General features: G+C 38.7%; 1 protein-coding gene across 1 annotated transcript in view; it reads right to left on the reverse strand.

Annotated features, from left to right (window-relative positions):
- Positions 1 to 18925: 18925 nt before the first annotated feature.
- Positions 18926 to 27183, reverse strand: part of ZDHHC15 (zinc finger DHHC-type palmitoyltransferase 15) — a 116213-nt gene continuing 107955 nt past the window's right edge. The window contains exon 12 of the mRNA XM_004022206.6: positions 18926 to 23299. The gene's annotated coding sequence lies outside the window, so the exon portion shown is untranslated. The remainder of the gene's footprint in view (positions 23300 to 27183) is intronic.

Consider the following 27183-nt stretch of genomic DNA (forward strand, 5'->3'; position numbering starts at 1 on the left):
TTTGTGCATCTTATCATACCTAGAAAGGCACTAAAATCAATAATGGAGAAGTACGCTCCTCATGACTAGCAATAAACTTGCACTGAGATGCATGCTTAATTGCACATACTTTCCTCACCAAAATCACATATATTCTGACCTCCCCCATCACCTCTGTAGAGCTGTTCCTCCGAGCTATCTGAGAAGCAATCTCATGGGCTATAGTGCTTATTGTTGTGCAGTTGCTAAGTCATGTTGGATTCTTTGCAACCCCATGGACTGCAGCATGCCAGTTATTCCTGTCCTTCACTATCTTCTAGAGATTGCTCAAATTCATGTCCAGTGAGTCAATGATGCCATCCAACCATCTCATCCTCTGTTGCCCCCCTTCTTCTTTTGCCTTCAATCTTTACCAGCACCGCCAGGGTCCCTGCAAGCCAACCAGCTGCACCACCTTCACACTCAACTCTCACTGAGACAGAGCTGCCACAAGCAAAAAAAAAAAAAAAAAAAAAAAAAGCCTTGCATTTATGCATGCAGAGTCACTTCGGTCATGTCTGATTCTTTGCAACCCTGTGGCCTGCCCGGCTTCTTTGTCAGAGAAGGGCTTCTCCAAGCCAGAATATTGGAGTGTATTGGCCAAGACTGGTTGCCATACACTTCTAGAGCACTATACTTCCAACTACTCTAGCTGTCAACCCCCCTGACTACCTGGTGCTGCCAGAACCCCTGTGATCCAAGCAGCTGCACCACCTTCACATCTGGCCCTCACAGGGGCAAAGCCAAGCCCTCCAGGGCAGCCTCAGGAGCTAAACCCCAGTGGACGACCCACATGTAGAGATGGAAATAAAGCCACAATTGAAACCCAGGGGTGGTGTGGCTAAGGAAGAAGATCCAAAATCTTGCCACCAGCTGTACAAGATGCAGATTAAATCCACACAGTCAACTAAGCAGACTCTGCATCTATGGAATATATAAAAGGCATTGAGAGCACCCTAAAAGAAAATGCACTAGCTCTGATAGCTGAGGACACTGGAGGTAAGAACACACAGGAGTAGGGCCAGATTAGAATCTGAGCAGCCCCCACAGCCAGTCCAGAGAGCAGCACAGTGTTGGAGGACATCCTAGGGAGGTAGGGGGACTGCGATTCCCAGCATAGGAAAGGACTCTGACAGCTGTGACTCAAGAAAAACATTTATTATTTTTATGTTTTGACTTGTTCTGTAGATTCTTTTGGATTTTTTCCCCTCCCCCCTACTCTGTTGTAGTTGTAGATTTTATTGGTACTAAGAAACCCAATTAAGCTTTTGAGCTTTTTCCCCCTCAGTCACATTTTTTATTGTTGTCATAAACCTCTGCCTCTACACTGGTCCTTTGCAGTTCTGTGAAGTTTTCCTCTTTTTTTAATTTTAATTTTTAAAACCTATTATTTTTCTACATTTATTCCTTTGTTTGCTTTTCCTACTGTTCTTTTCCCCTTGCAGTTAATCTTTAATGTATACAAATCTTCTTTATCTGCCTCTGTTTAACTTTGCATATCTATTCTTTCTTTCCTTTCTCTCCTTTCCTCTCAACATATTTGTTAGTTTTATTTTCATTGCTTTATTCCCCAATTGGCAACTTGCTTTAGTTTTGTTTTCCAGTTTGTGCTTTAATTAGTTTTGTTCTGGTAAATATAAATTTTGATTTCCTTTGTTCACTGGGTCAATCTATTGTACTTTATTTTTTGAACGGTTTTGATTTTACTTATGGTTGTATATGTATATCTGTATATTCAGTCACATTTCCTATTGTTGTTTTAAACTTCTGCCTCTACATTAGGCTTTTGTAACTCTGTGGAGTTTTCCTACCCATTCCCCCCCCCCGCCCCCCGCTTTTTGGTTCTTTTTCTGTTTTTTCTCTTTTCTCTTTTTTACATTTTTAATTTTTTAAACCTATATTTTTCTACATTTATTCCTTTATTTGCCTTTCCTACTGTTCTTTTCCCCTTGCAGTTAATCTTTAATGTATATAAACCTTCTTCATCTACCTCTATTTAACTTTGCATATCTATTCTTCCTTTCTTTCCTTTCCTCTCAACGTATTTTTTAGTTTTATTTTCATTGCTTTATTCCCCACTTGGCACCTTGCTTTAGTTTTGTCTTCCAATTTATGCTTAAGTTAGTTTTGTTCTTAATTGGTAAATATAATTTTTTATTTCCTTCATTTGCCAGATCAATCTATTGTACTTTATTTTTGCTGTACTGTTTTCACTTTGTTCATGGGTGTATAGGTATATGTGTATATTCTATTATTTTAATTATTATTTGTCTGATTTTGTAACTGCCATTGGTCTGTGGTTTATCTTTGGTTACTCGTTTTTGGATATTGGTTTAAATCTCACTTAATACATAAAAAAAACCACTGGTGGAATCTTTGTTCTGATCAGAGATCAAGCACTGAGCCTTTGGAGTGGGAGCACTGACTCTAAGACCCATGATTACCAGAGAACTAACCCTGCTGCTGCTGCTAAGTCACTTCAGTCGTGTCCAACTCTGTGCGAACCCATAGACAGCAGCCCGCCAGGCTCTGCCGTCCCTGGGATTCTCCAGGCAAGAACACTGGAGTGGGTTGCCATTTCCTTCTCCAACACATGAAAGTGAAAAGTGAAAGTGAAGTCGCTCAGTCATGTCCAACTCTCAGCGACCCCATGGACTGCAGCCCACAAGGCTCCTCCGTTCATGGGATTTTCCAGGCAAGAGTACTGGAGTGGGGTGCCATTGCCTTCTCCGAACTAACCCCAACAAATATCAAATAATGAGAACTCATACAAAGGAAACAACCTGAATACAAGACCCAGTGTCACCCAACCACCAGTAGCACCCTGTGCAGGATGCCTCATCTAAACAAACAAAACAAAAATACAAACCCAGTCATCAGAAGACAGGATTACCACCTCACTCAGCCTTGCCCATCAGAGGAAAACAAAAAACAAAAAACAAAAACTCAGCACAAATCTCACTCTATATGAAGCTCGCACAAACCACTGGACCAACCTTAGGAGGGCAGAAACTAAAAGGAAGAAAGAATTAAACCTTCTCCAAGGATAGAATTCAAGTTTCCTTGAAGCCTGGGAAAGGAGACCTCAAACACAATAACTTAAAAAAAATAAAAAGAAAAGGCAGAGAAATACTGCACAAATGAAGGAACAAACTAGAAACACAGAAGTCCAAATAAAAAGAAATGGAAAATCACCTGAAAAAGAACTCAGAGTAATGATAGTAAACATGATCAAAATCCTTGAAAACAAAATGGAGAAAAGGCAAGAATCAGTTAATAAATACCTAGAAGAATTAAAGAATAAACATTCAGAGACAAACAACACAATTACTGAAATTAAAAATACTCTAGAAGGAATCAATAGCAGAACATCTGAAGCAGAAGAACAAATCAATGAGCTGGGAGATGAAGGGGTGGAAATAACTTCTGAAGAGCAGAATAAAGTAAAAAGAATGAAGAGCTGAGGAGAGTCTCAGAGACCTCTGGGACCATGTCATATGCACCAACATTTGAATTATAGAGGTCTCGGAAGAAGAAGCTGGAGAAGGAAATGGCAACCCACTCCAGTACTCTTGCCTGGAAAATCCCATGGATGGAGGAGCCTTGTGGGCTGCAGTTCATGGGGTCATGAAGAATCAGACATGACTGAGCGACTTCACTTTCACTTTTCACTCTCATTCATTGGAGAAGGAAATGGCAACCCGCTCCAGTGTTCTTGCCTGGAGAATCCCAGGGACAGAGGAGCCTGGTGGGCTGCCATTTCTGGGGTTGCACAGAGTCGGACACGATTGAAGTGACTTAGCAGCAGTAGCAGCAGCAGAAGAAGAGAAAAAGAAAATGTATGAGGACATTTTTGAAGAGATTATAGTTGAAAATTTCCCCAACATGGAAAAGGAAACAGTCAATCAGGTCCAAGAGGCACAAAGAGTCCCATACAGGATAAACCCAAGGAGAAACACACCAAAACACATATTAATCAAACTACCAAAACTAAACACAAAGAAAGAATATTAAAAGAATCAAGGGAGAAGCAACAAGTAACATATAAGGGAAACCTCATGCACTTAACAGCTTATCTTTCAGCAGAAACTCTGCAGGGCAGAAGGGAATGGCAAGATATATTTAAAGTACAGAAAGGGGAAAATCTACAACCAAGATTACTGTACCCAGAAAGAATCTCATTCAAAATTGATGGAGAAATTAAAAGCTCTTCATACAAGCAAAAGTTAAGACAATTCAGTACCACCAAACGAGCTTCATAGAAAATGTTAGACTTCTATAGTCAAGAAATACAACAGAAGAGAAAAAGATCTACAAAATCAAACCCAAACAATTAGAAAATGACAATAGGAACATATACATCAATAATTACTTTAAATGGAAATGGATTAAATGTTCCAACCGAAAGACACAGACTGGCTGAATGGATACACAAACAAGACCCATATATATAGTGTCTTAAGAAACCCACCTTAGACCTCAAGACACATAGAGACCGAAAATGAGAGGATGGAAAAATATACTCCATGCAAACGGGAAGCAAAAGAAAGTTGGAGTAGCAATCCTCATGTCAGACAAAATAGACCTTCAAATAGAGATTACAAGTGATAAGGACGGACACTATGTAATGATCAAGAGATCAATCCAAGAGGAAGACATAACAATTGTAAATATCTATGCACCCAACATGGAGAAGGCAATGGCATCCCACTCCAGTACTCTTGCCTGGAAAATCCCATGGATGGAGGAGCCTGGTGGGCTGCAGTCCATGGGGTCGCTGAGAGTCGGACACGACTGAGGGACTTCACTTTCACTTTTCACCTTCATGCTTTGGAGAAGGAAATGGCAACCCATTCCAGCGTTCTTGCCTGGAGAATCCCAGGGACGGGGGAGCCTGGCGGGCTGCCATCTCTGGGGTCGCACAGAGTTGTACATGACTGAAGTGACTTAGCAGCAGCATGCACCCAACATAGGAGGATCTCAATACATAAGACAAACACTAACAGACTTAAAAGGAGAAATTGACAGTAACACAATAATAGTAGGAGACTTTAACACCCCACTCACAACAAAGGGCAGATCATCAAAACAGAAAATTAATAAGGAAACACAAGGCTTTTGGTACATTAGATGAGATGGATCTCATTGATATCTTCAGGACATTCCATCCAAATGCAGAAGAATACACCTTCTTCTCAAGTGCACATGGAACATTCTCCAGGATAGACCAAATCTTGGGTCACAAATCAAACCTCAGTAAATTTAAGAAAATTGAAATCATATCAACCATCTTCTCCAACCATGCTATGAGACTAGATTTCAATTAAAAGAAAAAAAAAAAGAACTGTAAGAAATACAAACACGTGGAGATTAAACCACACATTTCTAAATAACCAACAGGTTACTGAAGAAATCAAAAGAGAAATCAAAAAGTTTATAGAAACACATGACAATTAAATTGCAACAACTCAAAACTTATGGAATGCAGCAAAAGCGGTCCTAAGAAGAAAGTTTATAGCAATAGAATCCTACCTCAAGAAACAAGAAAAACATCGAATAGACAGCCTAACATTACACCTAAAACAACTGAAAAAAAGAACAAAAAGCCCCCAAAATTCATAGAAGGAAGGAAATCATAAAGATTGAAGCAGAAATAAATGAAAAGAAATGAAAGAAACAATAGTAAAAATTAATAAAACTAAAAGCTGGTTCTTTGAGAAGATAAACAAAATTGACAAGCCTCTAGCCAGACTCATTAAGAAAGAGAGAGAAGAATCAAATCACCAAAACTAGAAATTAAAAAAGAGAGGTTACAACAGACAATGCAGGAGCACAGAAGATTATAAGAGGCCATTATGAACAACTTTATGGCAATAAAATAGATAACCTGGAAGAAATGGACAGATTCTTAGAAAAGTTCAATCTTCCAAAACTGAACCAGGACGAAATAGAAATTATGAACAACCCAATTACAAGCACTGAAATTGAAGCTGTGATCAAAAATCTCCCCAAAAGCAAAAGCCCAGGACCAGATGGCTTCACAGGAGAATTCTACCAAACATTTAGAGAAAAGCTAATGCCTATCCTTCTAAAACTCTTTCAAAAAATTGCAAAGGAAAGAAATCTTCCAAACTCATTTTACGAGGCCACCATCGCCCTGAGCAAAACCAGGCAAAGACAACACACACAAAAGAAAACTATAGGCCAATATCACTGATGAACCATAGATGCAAAAATCCTCAAGAAAATTTTATCAAACAGAATTCAGCAACACATCAAAAAACTCATACACCACGATCAAACCATCATCCCTGGGCTTATTCAAGGGGTGCAAGGATTCTTTAATATATGGAAATCAATGAATGTGATATACCATATTAACAAATTGAAAGATAAAAACCATATGGTCATTTCAATAGATGCAGAAAAAGCCTTTGACAAAATCTAGCACACATTTATGATTAAAACTCTTTAAAAAATGGGCATAGAAGGAACTTACCTCAACATAGTAAAGGCCATAAATGATAAGCCTACAGCAAACTTTATTCTCAATGGTGAAAAACTGAAAGCATTCCCCCTAAGATCGGGAACAAAACAAGGGTGTCCGCTTTTGCCACTACTATTCAACATAGTTCTGGAAGTCCTAGTTACAGCAATCAGAGAAAAAAATAACTAAAAGGAATCCAGATTGGAAAAGAAGTTAAGCTCTCACTGTTTGCAGATGACATGCTACTGTACATAGAAAACCCTAAAGATAGTATCAGAAAATTATTAGAACAAATCAGTGAATTTAGCAAAGTTACAGGATACAAAATCAATATGCAGAAATCACTTGCATTTCTATATACTAACAATGAAAAATCAGAAAGAGAAATTAAGGAATCAATCACGTTCACCATTGCAACAAAAAAAATTAAACATCTAGGAATAAACTTACCTAAGGAGACAAAAGTACTGTTCACAGAAAACTATAAGACACTAATGAAAGAAATCAAAGAGGACATAAACAGATGGAAAGATATTCCATGTTCCTGGGTAGGAAGAATCAATATTGTGAAAATGACTATACTACCAAATGCAATCTACAGATTTAATGTGATCCCCATCAAATTACCAATGGCATTTTTCACAGAACTAGAACAAAAAAATTCACAATTTATATGGAAACACAAAAGAACCCGAGTAGCCAAAGCAGTCTTGAGAAAGAAGAATGGAGCTACAGGAATCAAGCTTCTTGACTTCAGATTATACTACAAAGATACAGTCATCAAGATAGTATGGTACTGGCACAAAAACAGAAATACAGACCAATGAAACAAGACAGAAAGCCCAGAAATAAACCCATGCACCTATGGGTACCTTATTTTTGACAAAGGAGGCAAGAATATACAACAGGGCAAAGACAGCTTCTTCAATAAATGGTGCTGGGAAAACTGGACAGTTACATGTAAAAGAATAAAATTAGAAGTTCCTAACACCATACACAAAGATAAACTCAAAATGGATTGACGACCATCAAAGCAAGATCCTCTATGACCGACATCCTAGAGTAATGGAAATAAAAACAAAAGTAAACAAGTGGGACCTGATTAAACTTAAAAGCTTTTGCACAGCAAAGGAAACTATAAGCAAGATGAAAAGACACCCTCAGAATGGGAGACAATAATAGCAAATGAAACAACTGACAAAGGATTGACTTCCAAAATATACAAGCAGCTCATACAACTCAATACCAGAAAAATAGGCAACCCAATCAAGAAGTGGGAAAAAAAATCTAGATGGACATTTCTCCAGAGAAGACATGCAGATGGCTAACAGGCACATGAAAGGATGCACAACATCACTCATTATTGGAGAAATGCAAATCAAAACTACAGTGAGATATCACCTCACACTGGTCAGAGTGGCCCTCATCAAAGGGTCTACAGATGATGAATGCTGGAGGGGGTGTGGGGAGAGGGGAACGTTCTTGCACTGTTTGTGGGAATGTAAATTGATACAGACACTATGGAGGATGTTATGGAGATTCCTTTAAAAACTAGGAATAGGACCACCATATGACCCAGCAATCCCACTCCTAGGCATATACCCTGAGGAAACCAAAATTGAAAGAGACACATGTATTCCATTGTTTGTTGCAGTACTGTTTACAATAGCTAGAACATGGAAGCAGCCTAGATGTCCATCGAGAGATGAATGGATGGATAAGTTGTGCTACATCTACACAATGGAATATTACTCAGCCATAAAAGGAATGCATTTGAGTCAGTTCTAATGAGGTGGATGAACCTAGAACCTATTATATAGAGTGAAGTGAGTCAGAATACCTTATTCTAATAAATACATACAGAATCTAGAAAAATGGTACTGAAGAATTTATTCACAGGGCAACAGACATAGAGAATAGACTTATGGACATGGGGAGAGGGGAGGAGAGGGTGAGATATATGGAAAGAGTAACAAGGAAACTTACACTACCGTATGTAAAATAGATAGAAATTTGCTGTATGGCTCAGGAAACTGAAACAGTGACTCTGTGTCAGCCTGGAGGGGTGGGATGAGGAGGGAGATGGGAGGGAGGTTAAAAAGGCAGGGGATATATGTCTACCTATGGCTTATTCATGTTGAGGTTTGACAGAAAACAGCAAAAATCTGTAAAGCAATTATCCTTCAGTAAAAAATAAATTAAAAAAAAAGGATTTTCCACATTTGTTGTGATCTACACAGTCAAAAGCTGTCACATAATGAAGCAGAAGTAGATGTTTTTCTGTACTTCACTTGCTTTCTCTATGATCCAGTGAATGTTGGCAATTTGATTTCTGGCTCTTCTGCTTTTTCTAAATCCAGCTTGTACATCTATCTGGAAGTTCTTGGTATATGTATTGTTGAAGCCTAGCTTGAAGGATTTTGGGTATAACTTTACCAGCATGCAAAATGAACGCAATTATACAGTAGTCTGAATATTCTTTGACATTGCCCTTCTTTAGGCTTGGAATAAAAACTGATATTTCCTTGTCCTGTGGCCACTGCTGAGTTTTCCAAATTTGCTGACATATTGAGTGCAGCACTTTAACAGCACCATCTTTTAGGATTTGAAATGGCTCTGCAGGCATTCCATCATCTCTATCAGCTTTGTTTGTAACAATGTTTTCTAAGGCCCACTTGACTTCACACTCCAGGATGTCTGGCTCTGTGGTAAGTAATCACACCATCTTGGTTATCTTGATCAGTAAGACCTCTCTTGTATAGTTCTTTCTATTCTTGCCACCTCCTTTTAATGTCTTCTGCCTGTTACATCTTTATCATTTTTGTCCTTTATCATGCCCATCCATGCATGAAATATCCCCTTGCTCTCTCCAATTTTCTTGAAGAGATCTCTAGTCTCCCATTCTATTGTCCTCCTTTATTTCTTTGCTCATTTAAGAGGGCCTTCTTATCCTTGTAATTCTCTGGAACTCTGCACTCAGTTGGATATATCTTTCCCTTTCTCCCTTGCATTTTGCTACTCTTCTTTCCTCAGCTACGTGTAAAGGCTCCTCAGACAACTTTGCCACTTTGCCTTCTTGAATTTCTTTTTCTTGCAGATGGTTTTGGTCACTGCCTCCTGTACAGTGTTATACACCATGGTCCATAGTTCTTCAGTCACTCTGTCTACCATATCTAATCCCACAAATCTATTCATCGCCTCTACTGTATAGTCAGAAGGGATTTGATTTAGGTCATACCAGAATGGCCTAGTGGTTTTCCCTACTTTATTTAATTTGTGTTTCTCTAAATTTTTCAATAAGGAGTTGGTGGTGGAAGCCACAGTCAGCTCCTGGTCTTGATTTTGGTGACTGATAAGAGCTTCTCCATCTTCAGCTGCAAAGAATATAATCAATCTGATTTCAGTATTGACCGTTTGGTGATGTTCAGGGAATGATGCTAAAGCTGAATCTCCAGTACTTTGGCCACCTCATGTGAAGAGTTGACTCATTGGAAAAGACTCAGATGCTGGGAGGGATTGGGGGCAGGAGGAAAAGGGGGTGACAGATGGCTGGATGGCATCACCGACTCGACGGACGTGAGTTTGAGTGAACTCCAGGAGTTGGTGTTGGACAGGGAGGCCTGGTGTGCTGCGATTCATGGGGTTGCAGAGTTGGACACAACTGAGCGACTGAACTGAACTGATATGTAAAATTATTTCTTGTGTTGTTGGAAAAAGTTGTTTGGTATGACCAATGTGTTCTTTTGAAAAAACTCTGTTAGACTTTGCCCTACTTCATTTTGTACTCCAAGGCCGAACTTTCCTGTTACTCCAGGTATCTTTGACTTCCAACTTTTGCACTCTAATACACAAGCTGGAATCAAGATTGCCAGGAGAAATATCAATAACCTCAGATATGCAGATGACACCACACTTATGGCAGAAAGTGAAGAGGAATTAAAAAGCCTCTTGATGAAAGTGAAAGAGGAGAGTGAAAAAGTTGGCTTAAAGCTCAACATTCAGAAAATGAAGATCATGGCATCTGGTCCCATCACTTCCTGGGAAATAGATGGGGAAACAGTGGAAACTGTGTCAGACTTTATTTTGGGGGGGCTCCAAAATCACTGTAGATGGTGACCTCAGCCATGAAATTAAAAGATGCTTACTCCTTGGAAGGAAAATTATGACCAACCTAGACAGCATATTCAAAAGCAGAGACATTACTTTGCTGACTAAGGTCCGTCTAGTCAAGGCTATGGTTTTTCCAGTAGTCATGTATGGATGTGAGAGTTGGACTGTGAAGAAGGCTCAGTGCTGAAGAATTGATGCTTTTGAACTGTGGTGTTGGAGAAGACTCTTGAGAGTCCCTTGGACTGAAAGGAGATCCAACCAGTCCATTCTGAAGGAGATCAACCTTGGGATTTCTTTGGAAGGAATGATGCTAAAGCTGAAACTCCAGTACTTTGGCCACCTCATGCGAAGAGTTGACTCACTGGAAAAGACTTTGATGCTGGGAGGGATTGGGGGCAGGAGGAGAAGAGGACGACAGAGGATGAGATGGCTGGATGGCATCACTGACTCGAGGGACGTGAGTCTGAGTGAACTCCGGGAGATGGTGAAGGACAGGGAGGCCTGGGGTGCTGTGATTCATGGGGTCGCAATGAATCAGACAGGACTGAGTGACTGAACTGAACTGAACTCTAAGATGAAAAGGATATCTTCTTTGGTGTTAGTACTAGTAGGTGCTGTATGTCTTCATAGAAAGGGTCAACTTCAGCTTCTTTGGTGTCAGTGGTTGGAGCATTGTTTGATCTTTGTTGTGTTGAATGGTTTGCCTTAGAAATGAACCAAGATAATTTTGTTGTTTTTAAGATTGTACCCAGGTACTTCATTTTAGACTCTGTTGTTGACTACTAGGGCTACTCCATTTCTTCTAAAGAGTAGATATAATGGTCTTAAATTTGCCCATTTCCATCCATTTTAGTTTACTGATTCCTAAGATGTCAATGTTCACTCTTGTTATCTCCAGCTTGACCACATCCAATTTACTGTGATTAGTTGACTTAACATTCCAGGTTCCTATGCAATATTGTTCTTTGCAGCATCAGACTTTACTTTCACCACCACACATATCAACAACTGAGCATCATTTCTACTTTGGCCCAGCCATTTTATTCTTTTGGATCTATTAGTAATTGGCCTTCACTCTTCCCCAGTAGCATGTTGGAAACCTTCCAACCTACAGGGGATTGTCTTTCAATGTCATATCTTTTTGTCTTTTCATACTGTTCATGGAATTCTTGCAGCAACAGTACTGGAATGGTTAGCCATTCCCTCCTCCAGAGGACCATGTTTTGTCAGAACTCTATGGCCCATCCATCTTGAATGGCCTTGCACAGCATGGCTCATAGTTTCACTGAGTTACAGAAGCCTCTTCACCACAACAAGGCTGTGATCCATGAGGGGCTACAGTCCATAAATCCCAATAAAACTGAACTAATCACTCTCACATTGTGCTTTTATTTTTTTTGCTCAACACCAGCACTGTCAGGATGTGGGTCTAATGTGCTAATTTGAAAAATTTATATAAATACTTCAATTAAGTTTTATGAGGAAAATTTATTTTAAAACCATTAACATTCATATACATTTCATAAAAGTTTGATTACAGAATACCCTGGAGTCGAGTGGTTAGAATCCTCCTTCCAATGCGGGGGACACAAATTCAATCCCTGGCTGGGGAAAATTCCATATGCCATGTGGCAACTAGGCAGCTACTGAGCCTGTGCTCTAGGACCCTTAAACCCACATGCTGCAGCCACTGAAGCCCATACACTCTAGAACCCATGCTCTGCAACAAGAGGAGCCACCACAATGAGACACCCACAAACCACAATGAAGAATAACCCCATTCACTGCAACTAGAGACCCAGTATAGAAAAAAAAAGTTTGTTTTAAATGTACTTTTTGCTATCATAAATTTTCTACCCCTATAGATTTGGAAGGCTAAACATTGAACCATTATTCTACGGAGGCTTAAGAGGGAGAGGATATATCTATACTTATGGCTGATTCATGTTGTTGTATGGCAGAAACCAACACAACATGTAAAGCAATTATCCTCCAATTAAAAATAAAATTTAAAAAAAGAAAGAAAAGGAACCCTTCCTTCTTAAAAATTATGCTACTGTGTGAGAATGAATATTTTAATATTCAAAAATAAAACAATTTTTCGGGCTGAAGATGGTGGAGGAGTAGGTAGACATGGAGTACATCTCTCTCCACAGATACATCAGAAATACACCTTCAGACACAGAAGGTCTTGCAGAACACCAGCTAACAGTGTGCAGGAATACATGACCACTGGAAAAGAACATATAGACCCATGCAAAACTCAGCAGGATGAGCAAGGAGTGGAATAAAGAGGACAGTGAGGAGGACTGGACCTGCACCCAGGGGGTGGGGAAACTGAAGCAGGGATCAGATCCCCACAACAGGGCAATTGTTTGGGACAGAGAAGCACTTGAGGCTGTTGGGGAGTGAAGCAGCTGATGTGTGACAGTCTGAATGGAATAAGAATCACAGAGACAATCCTTGTCTTAGCCCTACACACTCCAGACAGGGACACAAATCCCCTAAAAAGTTCAGCGGCTGGGAGGTGAAGCGTAGGGATTTGAGATCAACCCGAGGGCAAAGTCTACTGTTGACTGTGGGGAGAAAGCCTGAGGGAATGTGAGGGAGGAAATCATGGTGGGAAATGCCTGTGGAGGAAAACCAGGCAGCCATGGAGGAAAGAGGATACTGCTGAGTTATCACTGTAACCGCTTTTCCCCCACATGCCAACACCAGCAGCTGAACAACACAGAAAGACCCCAGAGAGGTTGGCCCTTGGCATGGCGCTTGACATGGCACTTGACATGCCGAGCAACAGAGAACGACCCAAGCCAGGAAAGCCAAGCTTGAGTTCACCAACGGTGTTCTTTATTTCAGTCCAGATGCTCAGTCGTGTCTGACTCTGCGACCGCATGGACTGCAGCATGCCAGGCTCCCTGTCCATCACCAACTCCTGGAGTTTACTCAAACTCATGTCCATTGAGTCGGTGATGCCACCCAACCGTCTCATCCTCTGTCATCCCCTTCTCCTCCAGTTTTCAATCTTTCCCAGCATCAGGGTCTTTCCCAATGAATCAGCTCTTCACATCATCAGGTGGCCAAAGTACTGGAGTTTCAGCTTCAGCATCAGTCCTTCCAATGAATATTCAGGACTAATTTCCTCTAGGACTGACAGCTTTGATCTCCTAGCTGTCCAAGGGACTCTCAAGAGTCTTCTCCAACACCACAGTTCAAAAGTATCAATTCTTCGGTGCTCAGCTTTCTTTACAGTCCAACTCTAATATCCATAAATGACTACTGGAAAAATCATAGCTTTGACTAGACTGAACTTTGTTGGCAAAGTAATGTCTCTGCTTTTTAATATACTGTCTAGGTTAGTCATAACTTTTCTGCCAAGGAGCAAGCGCCTTTTAATTTCATGGCTGCTGTCACCATCTGCAGTGATTTTGGAGACCAAAAAAATAGTCTCTTACCATTCCCATTATTTCCCCATCTATTTGCCATGAAGTGATGGGACCAGATGCCATGATCTTAGTGTTCTGAAGGTTGAGTTTTAAAGCAACTTATTCACTCTCCTCTTTCACTTTCATCAAGTGGCTCTTTAGTTCCTCTTCACTTTCTGCCATAAGGGTGGTGTCATCTGCATATCTGAGGTTATTGATATTTCTCCTGGAAATCTTGATTCCAGCTTGTGCTTCATCCAGCCCAGCATTTCTCATGATGTACTCTGCATATTAGCTAAATAAGCAGGGTGACAATATACAACCTTGATTCTATATCCAAATCCTTTTCCTATTTGGAACCAGTCTGTTGTTCCATGTCCAGTTCTAACTGATGCTTCTTGATCTGCATACAGATTTCTCAGGAGGCAGGTCAGGGGGTCTGGTATTCCCATTTCTTTCAGAATGTTCCATAGTTTGTTGTGATCCACACAGTCAAAGGCTTTGGCATAGTCAATAAAGAGGAAGTAGATGTTTTTCTGGAACTCTCTTGCTTTTTCAATGATCCAATGGATGCTGGCAATTTGATCTCTGGTTCCTCTGCCTTTTCTAAATGCAGCTTGAACATCTGGAAGTTCACGGTTCATGTATTGCTGAAGTCTGGCTTGGAGAATTTTGAGCATTACTTTGCTAGCGTGTGAGATGAGTGCAATTGTGTGGTAGTTTGAAACATTCTTTGGCATTGTCTTTCTTTGGGATTGGAATGAAAACTGACCTTTTCCAGTCCAGTGGCCACTGCTGAGTTTTCCAAATTTGCTGGCCTATTGATTGTAGCACTTTCACAGCATCATCTTTTAGGATTTGAAATAACTCATCACCTCCACTAGCTTTGTTTGTAGAGAGGCTTCCTAAGGCTCACTTGACTTTGCATTCCATGATGTCTGGCTCTAGGTGAGTGATCACACCATCGTGATTATCTGGGTCATTAAGATCTTTTTTGTATGGTTCTTCTGTGTATTCTTGCCACTTCTTAATATCTTCTGCTTCTGTTAGGTCCATACCATTTTCTATCCTTTATTGTGCCCATCTTTGCTGAAATGTTCCCTTGGTATCTGTAATTTTCTTGAAGAGCTCTCTAGTTTTTCCCATTCCACCATTTTCCTGTTTCTTTGCCCTAATTACTTAGGATCTCAAGTTCTTTGAGAACAGACTTATTTTGAAAACAAATTAGTCCATTTGGATATATTTGGTAGAAATGAGGGAAAAATATTATTTTTCAATGAGTGTTAAATTTCAGTTTTGTTACTGGAATTCAGTATATACTGACTCACTTCCCAGAGAGTTCCTTGCTGTTATGCTATATTAATGTAAAGCTTATCGAATTATTAAAAGATATTTTAAGTTTTGTTTCTGAAGCTTATCTCAGTAATCTTTAGATGAAGATAAGATGCCCCATGACTTGCAACCAGCAGATTATGTATACTGGAAAAGACATAATTTAAAGGACAACCTAGATGGAAGAACCTTTATCAGGTGTTCTTAACTAGCTCACGTACAGTGAAACTGAAGGGAAACTGACTCTTGGATTAATTTCAACTTCCAAAGGCCCCAGATTGGTCTATAGAGAGAGGACTGCTGACCTCAAACTCACTTTAAAATGACACTGCAATAGGGAAAACTACACTTAGACAAGGACGAGATGAGAAGATGAGACAAGGATGAGAAGTAGACAATTTACCCATGATGTTGGACCTGATTTGCATGATCATTTATAATGTTTTCTTGAATTCTTGGACCTTTGAATATAAATCAAATGTTTTCTTTCGTGGACATGATCCTGTGCTAGGTGTCTCGTACTTCTAGATTACCTTGTTGAATTTCTCCACTACAAGGCTCTAATTGGATGACCTTTAGAAAATTTATTTTAAAAGAAAAAAAATCCAGTCTTGGTCAAGCTACTCTTGATATTAGCTGGTAGGATCATCACACCTGGCCAATTAATAATACCTGATCTGACCCCGGCCATAAATTGAATTTTCCTTTAAAGTTATTCAAAGCTAAGACAGAGAAATACATAAAAATTCAGCCAAGGAATAAAACTTCCCACAGTTATGGGATGGATTTATATCCTTAACACCAGGCTATCGTCATTTAAGTTTTAAGCCCCTGTTTTATCTTGGGAACAATGAAATCATACTAAAGATAGCCAGTGTAGTAACCCTAAGAAGTTGGACTGGGAGCCTTATGGACAGTTGTTGTTCAGTCACTCAGTTGTGTCCTACTGTTTGCAACCCTATGGATTGCAGCACACCAGGCTTCCCTGTCCTTCACCATCTCCTAAGGCTTACTCAAACTCATGTTACTAAGTTGGTGATGCCATCCAACCATCTCAGCCTCTATTGTCCCCTTCTCCTGCCTTCAATCTTTTCCATCATCAGGGTCTTTTCCAGTGAGTCGGCTCTTCACAAATGGTGACCAAAATACTGGAGCTTCAGCTTCAGCATCAGTCCTTCCAATGAATATTCAGGACTGATTTCCTTTAGGATTGACTGGTTGGATCTCCTTGCAGTCCAAGGGACTGTCAAGCATCTTCTCCAACACCACAGTTCAAAAGCATCAATTCTTTGGCACTCAGCCTTCTTTATGGTCCAACTCTCACATCCGTACATGACTACTGGAAAAATCATAGCTTTGACTAGACAGAAATTTGTCGGCCAAGTAATGTCTCTGCTTTTTTAATACACTGTCTAGGTTTGTCATAGCTTTTCTTCCAAGAAACAAGTGTCTTTAATTTCATGGTTGCAGTCACTGTCCATAGTGATTTTGGAGCCCTAGCAAATAAAGTTTGTCATTGTTTACATTGTTTCCCCATCTATTTGCCATGAAGTGATGAGATCAGATACCATGATCTTCATTTTTTGAATGTTGAGTTTTAAGCCAGCTTTTTCACGCTCCTCTTTCACCTTCGTGAAAAGGTTCTTTAGTTCCTCTTAACTTTCTGCCATAAGGGTAGTGTCATCTACATATCTGAGGTTACTGATATTTCTTTGGGTAGTCTTGATTCCAGCTTGTGCTTCATCCAGCTCAATATTTCACATGATGTACTCGCATATAAGTTAAATAAGCAGGGTGGCAGTATACAGCCTTGACATACTCCTTTCCCAATTTGGAACCATTGTTCCATGTCTGGTTCTAACATTTCTTCTTGACTTTCATACAGGTTTCTCAGGAAACAGGTAAGGTGGTCTGGTATTCCCATCTCCTTAAGAGTTTTCCACAGTTTGTTGTGATCCACATAGTCAAAGTCTTTAGTATAGTCAATGAAGCAGAAGTAGATGTTTTTCTTAAATTCTCTTGCATTTTCTATGATTCAGTGGATGTTGACAATTTGATCTCTGGTTCCTCTTTTTCTAAATCCAGCTTGTACATCTGGAATTTGGCTAATGTACTGTTGAAGCCTAGCTTGAAGGATTTTGAGCATTACTTGCTAGCATGTGAACTGAGTGCAATTGTGCAGTAATTTGAACATTCTTTGGCATTGCCCTTCTTTGTGATTGGAATGAAAACTGACCTTTTCCAGTCCTATGGCCACTGCTGAGTTTTTCAAATTTGCTGGTATATTGAGTGCAGCACTGTAACAGCATCATCTTTTAGGATTTGAAATATCTCAGCTGGAATTCTATCACCTCCACTAGCTTTGTTTGTCATAGTGCTTCCTAGGGCCCACTTGACTTTGTACTCCAGGATGTCTCACTGCAGGTGAGTGATCACACCATTGTGGTTATCTGGGACATTAAGATCTCTTTTGTATAGTTCTTTTATGTAATCCTGCCACCTCTTCTTAGAATCTTCTGCTTCTGTTAGGCCCATACCTTTTCTGTTCATTATTGTGCCCATTTTTGCATGGATAAATTGGCAATATATAATTTCCCAGAAAGATAAATATTCTTACAGTGCAGACTCTCAGGTGACCTGAGAATATACAGGGCTGCACCTAATGGAATTTCTTGGGTTAATTCTTATTCATGACTTTGATAATACTACTAGCTATGTTATTTGGACTTTGCCTATTTTATAAGATTATTGTTTCTTTCATTACCAAATGTGTGACTGAACCTCTGATGAAAATAATGATGACTAGATGACTTGAAGCAGTTGATCACATATATAGTCCTGCATGTGGTCAATGATTGTAATAGTGTAAATCTAGCTATGGGAAGATACAAGAGGGAAGTTTTTCTGGACCATAATAGATTGAGTTAGACAGCTGGTCCGGAGCCCTTTGATTACCATTGATAGACCTAGTCCAGTAACAGCACATTTACTGGCCTATCAGCGAAATCTTCACCACACCTAGAATGAGACTGCCTAGTACAATGGGGGTGAAATGGTCATGAAACGCCTCCCCAAATATCAAATTTATTACCATGAGGGGCCCCTGTCAACTTCAAATTGGTACTTGCCAATTGGGCACTTTCTCTACAAGGATTAAATCATGTGTTATTGCAGCTGCTGACCTTCAACACACCCTAAAAGGAGTACATGGTGGACCACAGAAATGAACCACTCTGTGCTTGGGGAAAACTGGCAGGACAGGGCTTCATATAGATATTTTCAGGAGCCAATTTTATGAGCCCATTTCTTTTATTATCCTCAAAGCACTAAAATCCTGCATGATGATGACTGTTTCTCATGACTAGTAGAAAACTTCACCAGACTAGCAGAAACCTTTTGGAAAAATATGTGCTTGATTGCATATATTCCCCCCTTACCAAAATCACAAACATACTGACCTCCCTGCTGCCTCTGGGGCAGTTTATCAGAGCTATCTGAGGTACTGTCTCCCAGGATGCAATCCTCATTTTACCCCAAATAAAAACTTAACTCATTACTCTCACATTGTGCATTTTTTTTAAGTCAACACACACATACCAATCAACTTGGGAGTGAATAAAATCTACTATTACATCCATGAAATGAGAAGTACAGAAACTTCCATCAAAGTGGTCTGAAATTTTCAGTTTTGCCACCACTTTAACAACACCACAATATACAAAAGAAGTGATAATTTTATGCATATGCTTTTAATAAAGGACTTAGGAAGATAAAGCTGGTCAGTATTTGTGAGTATTGCTGTAGCAAGACACATAGTTTAAATAATATTATATATAATTACCTTGAGCAGATTGGTGGAAAAAAGGATTTGTAGCAAATTGGCAACTTGAGCTTAACTGCTGAAGTCCCCAGTGCTTTTCTTTTTCTGGCTCTCCAATCCATCTCATATATTACCAAGACCCAGGACCAGCTTTCCTGTTGTGTCCCTTTGTTGATTTAGCCAGCAGGATGACAGTCATTATTTCTTAAATGCATCTTATCTTACTGTTTTTTTTTTTCCCTTTAACACCATTCCCTACTAAGATTCTATTTCCTAATACATTACATGTCTAACTCAATCTGCTGATGGCCCGTTTATCAGGCTGTTACAAATAATGCATTTAATAGTTTTGGACACTGTGTGGGATACAGCCCTAGCCCTTTTAGGGAAGTAAACAGTCATGGTTTGCATGCTATTAGGAGCCATCCATTCATTATTATATTACATAATACCTGCATGCAAAAGACTACAATATGGTACATTACAGCTCTGGTTAAAAAAAATGCAGATGTACTATACCTCGTGAACAATTTTCTACTGATTGGATGGAATTCATGAATTTTCTAAGAACATGAGACTTGTGAAAAGGTCTAACAATCTTGTCATGTGCCTTTGGTGATTGATAGAGGCATAGAACAGGTCTTTGGTGCCAACTGAGTACCTTAATTACTCCAGGAGAAGAAGTTCTAGAATGTATGAATGGAATATTCTTCACTTGCAGTGACTGTTGGACTTTTTTGTAAAAGAAGAGGACAGATACTCATTCCTTTAAAGTATCTGCTCCTAATGACCAGGCAGCCTGCTTTGGGGGCACTGTGAGTGTGCAAATATGTATAGACATATATGTATGTGATATGTGAAAGGGATAGGCTTTGCATGACTGTTATTAATACTTATGAATTTGGGCCACATTAAATTTCAGATGCACATTTAAATAATTAAATTAGTGCCTCTTAACTTTCTGCCATAAGGGTAGTGTCATCTACATATCTGAGGTTACTGATATTTCAATATTCTTATACTTACTTGGATTGTGCTTAAATCTTCATTAATCTCAATATCTACACTTTGTGTAATTTGGCATAAACATGAGGAAGCACATGGCACTTTCTTTTCTCTGGAAAAGACAGGCCTGAAAATGGTGCCAGAGGGCAAAATGACCTGGGCTGATGCCATATAGAAAATAAGAATTGTATAAACTGCATACTTTCAGATTTTGGAAAGACTCTTCAGAAATGATCCTGCCTTAGTTACTCTCAATGTTCTAAGCTGCTCCATGTTAGTTCCAGTACTGGGAAGCCAAGTCACTTTAACAGTGCACTGGATGTGGCAACTGTGAGTTCTGTCCCAGACAGCTATGTGCTTTTGGAGAGTGCTTCATTTCTTTTGCCCTTAATTTTTCAGGTTTGTACCATGGGGAAAATAATTTCTATTCTGCCTCTTTCCAAGGACACTGTTAGAATGAATAGTAAGCTCTGCAAGAACAAATCATCAATGAGAGCAAGGAAGAAAGAATCAAGCACACTGATTTGTTTAGAAATACTGTTCTGATTAAACTTTTAATTCTACCCCTGCAATGAAGGATATATAAGAGCACTGGGGAATTACATAGCACCTTTCACCTGTATGCCTAACAATGAGCATCTTTGTTTTGCAAATGGGGAAGATGGCTACTAAAGACTGGGGGATGAGATCCCACAGAGGTTATTGGAAATGTCCCCAAGGAAAAGTAAGCAAAGGAGCCAGATCAGGGTATGCTAATTATCAAACAAACCTCTCTGTTTTCTTTATAAATAATCAACCAACTTGGGGGGGGTTGTTTAGGTACAGAAATCAATACACAATGACCTATAATAAGGACAGTATCAGAGCTATAATAAGGACAGAGTCTATAAACTAATGGAATAAAGGTTCAGAGATACGAATAGGGTTTCTTTATTTCCCTAAGTCCCCAGGTAAAACCCTGCTTTATTTGGCCCTTTGAAGACAGTATGAGTCTGTAAGACATTAAACAATCATCTTTGCATTACAGCTTTCCTGAGCTTTACCCTTCCACTGCTTTTTCATAGTTCCCTGACATTGTCTTTTATGAACTGATTTCTATGAGTGCTGATACACTCTATTCATTAAATAAGTTATTGATTCCTTCCCGGCTTTGAATCATAGTTAGCAGCTGTTCTGCCTAAACTCTTGGCAGAAGATGATGGACTGGATAGGTTGCTTTGAGGCCTACTGGCTTTGGAGTAAGCAACAGTCCTACTTTTAGGAAAGGTGCATTTCTATATGAATATAAGGCAAGGCTTGTCAAACACAATACCATGTGGATGATCTATACGTTTTCAAGATAAACACCAAAAAGAGAGTGTTTTGAAGGGAAAGAGGAAGGGGAAAAATCTTCTCATCTGAACATATATGATTTTATCATGAAACAGTGTGTAGAGTCTTCTAGGCTGGTTCTTGCCATTGGAGTTTGAAAAACAGCCCCTGGCACTAATAGTCGTGTATAGTATTCTCTCAGGTGAGATGATGGCCACAATCCATTTAATTTATGCTGAAAGTCTTCTCTTGACCAGAATTTCCTGGAGAATTCAAATGAACGGGTTTTTCATTGCTTTAAGTAGTTGGACTATGCAAATTCACAGCTCCACTGGAGCCTGAACACTGAATTGTTTGTGGCAGGCAACTCTTTTTTACTCAAAAAGGTTTCAGAGAATACTTTAGTAAACCTAATCCCTCTAGGATTTCAACAACTTGATATCAGTAAGGTGCCTCTAACTCACTGATCTCTGTAAGAGTTGGAACTTCTATTGTTAGCAGCTGTGCACTATGGCACTGACTGAGAAATGAAAACCATCAATACTCTTAGATATTATCATTATCATAGAGAAGAAGCAGCATTACTGTCCATACTTATTGATTCAGGAACTAGAACTAAAAGAAAGGCGTATTATAAATAAACTGGGAAATCGTTGTAAACTATCTTAATGGCTGCACTACTATTGAAACTAAACAAAAAAAAAAGAAGGAAAGAAAAAAAGAGAAAGAATTAATATATTACTATTGGATTTTTCACTATTTGTACACTAATTCCTGTTGTGAAAGAAAATCTTTAGTGCTAATCCTTAAGCTAATTTCAAATATGAAATTTTGTCTTTGTTAACAGTATTATAATTAAACCTGAAAATCATCCTTAAACCTCTTAACAAAACCATTGGTCCATAACTTGAGCTTATAGTTTTTCTTTCATCATAAGAGTAATTCATGAAGGTTAAAATAAAGCAAGGTAGCATAGAAAAGAATAAAAGTTATTGGAGAATTTTCCCACACTCTGGCATTAAAAGTCTTTAAAACTCTAATCATTATGTTAAATAAAATGGAAATCTGATCTGATCTCTATTAGCTGTGGTGCTTTCAGGAACACCACACATCTATGACAGAGAACAGGTTTTACATTGTTCAATTCTCAATTCACAGACCTTGATCACAGTGTTGAATCTCCCTCTTAAATTTTAGGTACCTGATAGAGGAAAAGGTGTTCACAGCTCAGCAAACATTTAGATTGCTATTTAGGAAAAAGATATGATTGAATAAAAAAATTCAGATTTTTTTTAAACCTCAATTTTCACAACACAGCAGCAGAATTTTGTGTAAATATGTTGCACATATGTATGCTTATAAATGCACATGTGTACAAGCAGCAAACTTGTCTGATTCCCCTCAACAAAACAAAGACCTATAGATATGATTAACGGTCTTTCTAGGGGAGTTAAAGACTCCAAGGGAGTCTTTTGAGTTCCCCTTTACCTGACAAGAGGAATAAAAAGAGCCTCTGGAAAGATAGATATGTACATTTAGGCTTTCACTGAGGGGAGGAGAGGAAATGAAGAAAGAAGTAGAGGAAGACTGGCTTGAATTAATTGCTACCAGATTGATGAGTTCAGCTAGTAAATTAGATAACTTATAAGTTTTGAAACATCTATCTGCACAGCAAGTATTTGATGGGATGCTTTCAAATTAAGAAGTTTCAATCTGCCATGGTGACTTATTTTGAAGATCAGAATGGTTCCCAACACTGAACTCTGTAAACTTCATTGGAGATGGAGGGTCCTGGGGATGAAAAAAAAAATTCACAAGTGAGCTGAACTAGTGTAAATATTCACATGGTAACATCCATTGACAATAATATGCAACTGTTAAAATTATGTTGTTGAAGAGTATGAGTCAGCATTGAAAAACATTAAGTGAAAAAAGCAGGATGTAAAATTATATATACAATGTTATTTTAACCCAGAATTTTTATCTGGAACAAAAGACAGATGAAATACACTAAGCTGTTGAAAGTGGTATTCATGAGTAATTTATTTTCATTTTCTCTAATATTTTCCACATTTTCTCTAGTACATACACATAATTTTATAATGTAAAAATATTTATTCTTGAAATTCTCAAGATATAACATAAGCTTTGGAATTGCACAATCTGAAGTTTGAATTCTAACTTTGCCATTTACTATCTCTATAATTCTGGACAAATTAATTTCATCATCTGTAAAACAAGCATAACAAAATCTACCAAAAACAATGTCTGGCATATAATGTACTCAAGTTATTATTAGTATAAGCCCTCTGGAAAACAATTTGGCCACATATATTAACAGTCTTTTAAAAAGTTCACACCAGTAATTTTGCTTCTAGGATCCTATCATACCATCACAATATTGTAAAATAGTTAGCCTCCAATTAAAATTAATAAATTAATTTAAAACATAAAAATGTATAACCAACACACAAAAGAAAATGATTATAAATGAAGGAAAAAATTTATGTTCAAAGATATTATTGGCAACCTTACTCATAATAGTGAAAATTGGAATAAAATCTTAAGGTTGGACAGCAGAGAAATGGTTAAATAAACAAAAGTACCTTGATATAATGGAAAATTACTTGCAGCATTAGTGGAAAAAGCAGAATTCAAAACTGAACACAACATGGTCTCAATGCTTAAAAAATATATTCATAGAAAATATTGGACAGCATACAACAAAATGTGAACATAGTTATCTTTAGGAGATGGGATTATATGTGATTTAAACTTTCTTCATAGTTTTTTCTCCTTTCTCTTATGTTTAATATACTTTCAAAACTATTTCTCACACACACACACATACACATACACATACACATATATATATTTTGCTGTACCATATGGCTTGCAGGATCTTAGTTTCCCTACTAGGGATTGAACCTGTGCCCACTGCAGTGAAAGCACCTACTCCTAACCACTGAAATGCCAGGGAATCCCTTAATATATTGTTTATATTATAAAAACAAATTATGCTCATCATAGAATAACTGGAAAATGTAGAAAGGCATAAAGAAAAAAATGACCTATAATTTCAGAAACTGTTTTCTATACCCCCTCCTTCTCATTCATTTATTTGACATATATTTATTGAATACTTACCATGTGCCAGGCATTATGCTAGAGGCTGGCACTAAAATGTGAACAAGACATAGTGACTGCCCTCAAGGAACTTATAATTTAGTTTTAGAGACAAAAAAGTAAGTAGGCTATTATAGAATGGGATAAAAGGGCTCTCATAAAGTAATTATCTCTCTCTCTTTAGTTGCTCAGTCATGTTCAACTCTTTGAGACCCCATGGACTGTAGCCTGCCAGGCTCCTCTGTCCACGGAATTCTCCCAAAAAGGACATCAGTCAGTGATAAACCCATGTAAATGATGTGGAAGCTGAAACCTAGAGAATAAGTACTATATATCCAGCTGAAGTAGACTGGAATGGAGGAGATGGAGGTTGCTGAAGAAGCATCCCAATCATGAGAGGCAATAGGGGCATGTTTGAGGGGCTGAAGGAAGTTGAGATGTGGTTCAAGTGCAGAGTATGGGGATAAAACTAGCAGAGACGAAGCTTCAGAGTTGAGAATCTGGAGAGATGAGCTAGGGCCGGATCATAAAAGGGCTTGTAAACCATGTTAAGGAATTCAGACTCCGCTAAAGCCAATGAAATAGCCATTATACAGACTTAAGTTTTTCATCATTCTAGTTGCAATGTGGAGAGTGGACTGGAAGGGGCAAAACTGAAGTAGGAAAGTCAGTTAAAAAGCTATTACAGTAATACAGGTGACAAACACATGGTCTGGAGTCATGGTAATCTAACTAGGAAAAGTACATAGCTTCCAGAGTAAAGTAAAGCTTCCAGAGCTTTAGTTTAAGAAGTAAAATTAATATACTTCAGTGGATAATTAGATGTGAATGGCAGATGAAGGAGAAGGAATAAAACAGGAAAGGAGTTTTGGGGTAGGTGAAGTTGAAAGGCACTTGGTTATTCAGGTCTGGAACTCAGGAAAGAGTTCTGGGCTGGAGATACATATTCAGTAGTTATCACCATATATATGCTCTTTAGCCAAGAAATGGACAGATTCCCTAAGGAATGAGTAGATTTATGTGATGCATGGGAGATAACCTAGCAAAGTTTGGGAAGACACCATCTTCAGATGTCTGATGGTAGGGATGGGTGGGGGGTGGGGGAAGAATGGTGTAGAAAGTTGTGGAGAAGCATGAGAGAAGGATTGTTTTTAACTTTTAAATTTAAATAGAGTCAAATTAACTTTTGTGGGTTTACAGTTCTGTGAAATTTTATACATGCATAGAATATTGTAACCACAATCTCAGATAGAATGCAGAACTTCCTCTGATTCCTAAACCTGGCAACCACTAATCTGTTTTCTCTCTATGTATTTTTGCCTTTTCCAAAATTTCATACAAATGGAATCATACAACACAAAGACTTCAGAAATATTTTTGTTTTTAAAATTGAAGTATATTTGACTTCTTAGTTTCAGGTATACAACATAGCAATTTGAAATTTTTACAGATTATACACGATACAAAGGATACTATTATATTATTGACTATATTGTATTATTGACTACATTCCTTGTGCTAGGAACTTAGCACTTAGAACTTTTTCACTTAGAATAATGAATTTTTAGGTTCACAAATGGTGGCTCAGAGGTAAAGAATCCTCCTACTAAGCAGGAGACATGAGTTCAATAGGTAAAGAATCTGCTTGCCAGCAGGAGACACAGGTTTGGTCCCTAGGTCGGGAAGATCTCCTGGAGAAGGAAATGGCAACCCACTTCAGTATTCTTGCTTGGAAAATCCCATGAACAGAGGGGCCTGGCAGGCAACAATCCATTGGGTCACAAAGAGTTGGACATGACTTAGCAACTAAACAGTAACAGCATTATTTCTGTTGTTATTGTTCAGTTGCTAAGTCCTCTCCGACCCTCTGCAAATCCATGGACTGCAGCATACCAGGCTTCCCTGTCCTTCATTATCTCCTGGAGTTTGCCCATATTCATGTCCATTGATTCGGTGATGCTATCTAACCATCTCATCCTCTGCCACTTTCTCCTTTTGCTACCAATCTTTCCCAGCATGAGGGTCTTTTCAGTGAGTCAACTCTTCACATAAGGTGGCCAAAGTAATGAAGTTTCAGCTTCAATATCAGTCCTTCCAATGAATATTCAGGACTGATTTCCTTTAGGATGGACTCGTTGGATCTTCTTGCAGTCCAAGGGACTCTCAAGAGTCTTCTCCAGCACCACAATTCTAAAGCATCAATTCTTCAGCGCTCAACCTTCTTTATGGTTCCACTCTCTCACCTGTACGTTAACTACTGGGAAAAGCATAGTTTTGGCTATCAGTACCTTTGTTGGCAAATTGATGTCTCTGCTTTTTAATATGCTGTCTAAATTTGTAATAGCTTTTCTTCCAAGGAGCAAGCATCTTTTAATTTAATAGCTGCAGTCACCATCCGTAGTGATCCTGGAGCCCAAGAAAATAAAATCTGTCACTGTTTCCACTTTCTCCCCATCTATTTGCCATTAAATGATGGGACCAGATGCCATGATCTTAGTTTTTTGAACACTGAGTTTTAAGCCAGCCTTTTCACTCTCCTCTTTCATCCT

This window comes from Ovis aries, chromosome X (genome assembly GCF_016772045.2).
Source record: "Ovis aries strain OAR_USU_Benz2616 breed Rambouillet chromosome X, ARS-UI_Ramb_v3.0, whole genome shotgun sequence".
Lineage (NCBI taxonomy): Eukaryota > Metazoa > Chordata > Mammalia > Artiodactyla > Bovidae > Ovis > Ovis aries.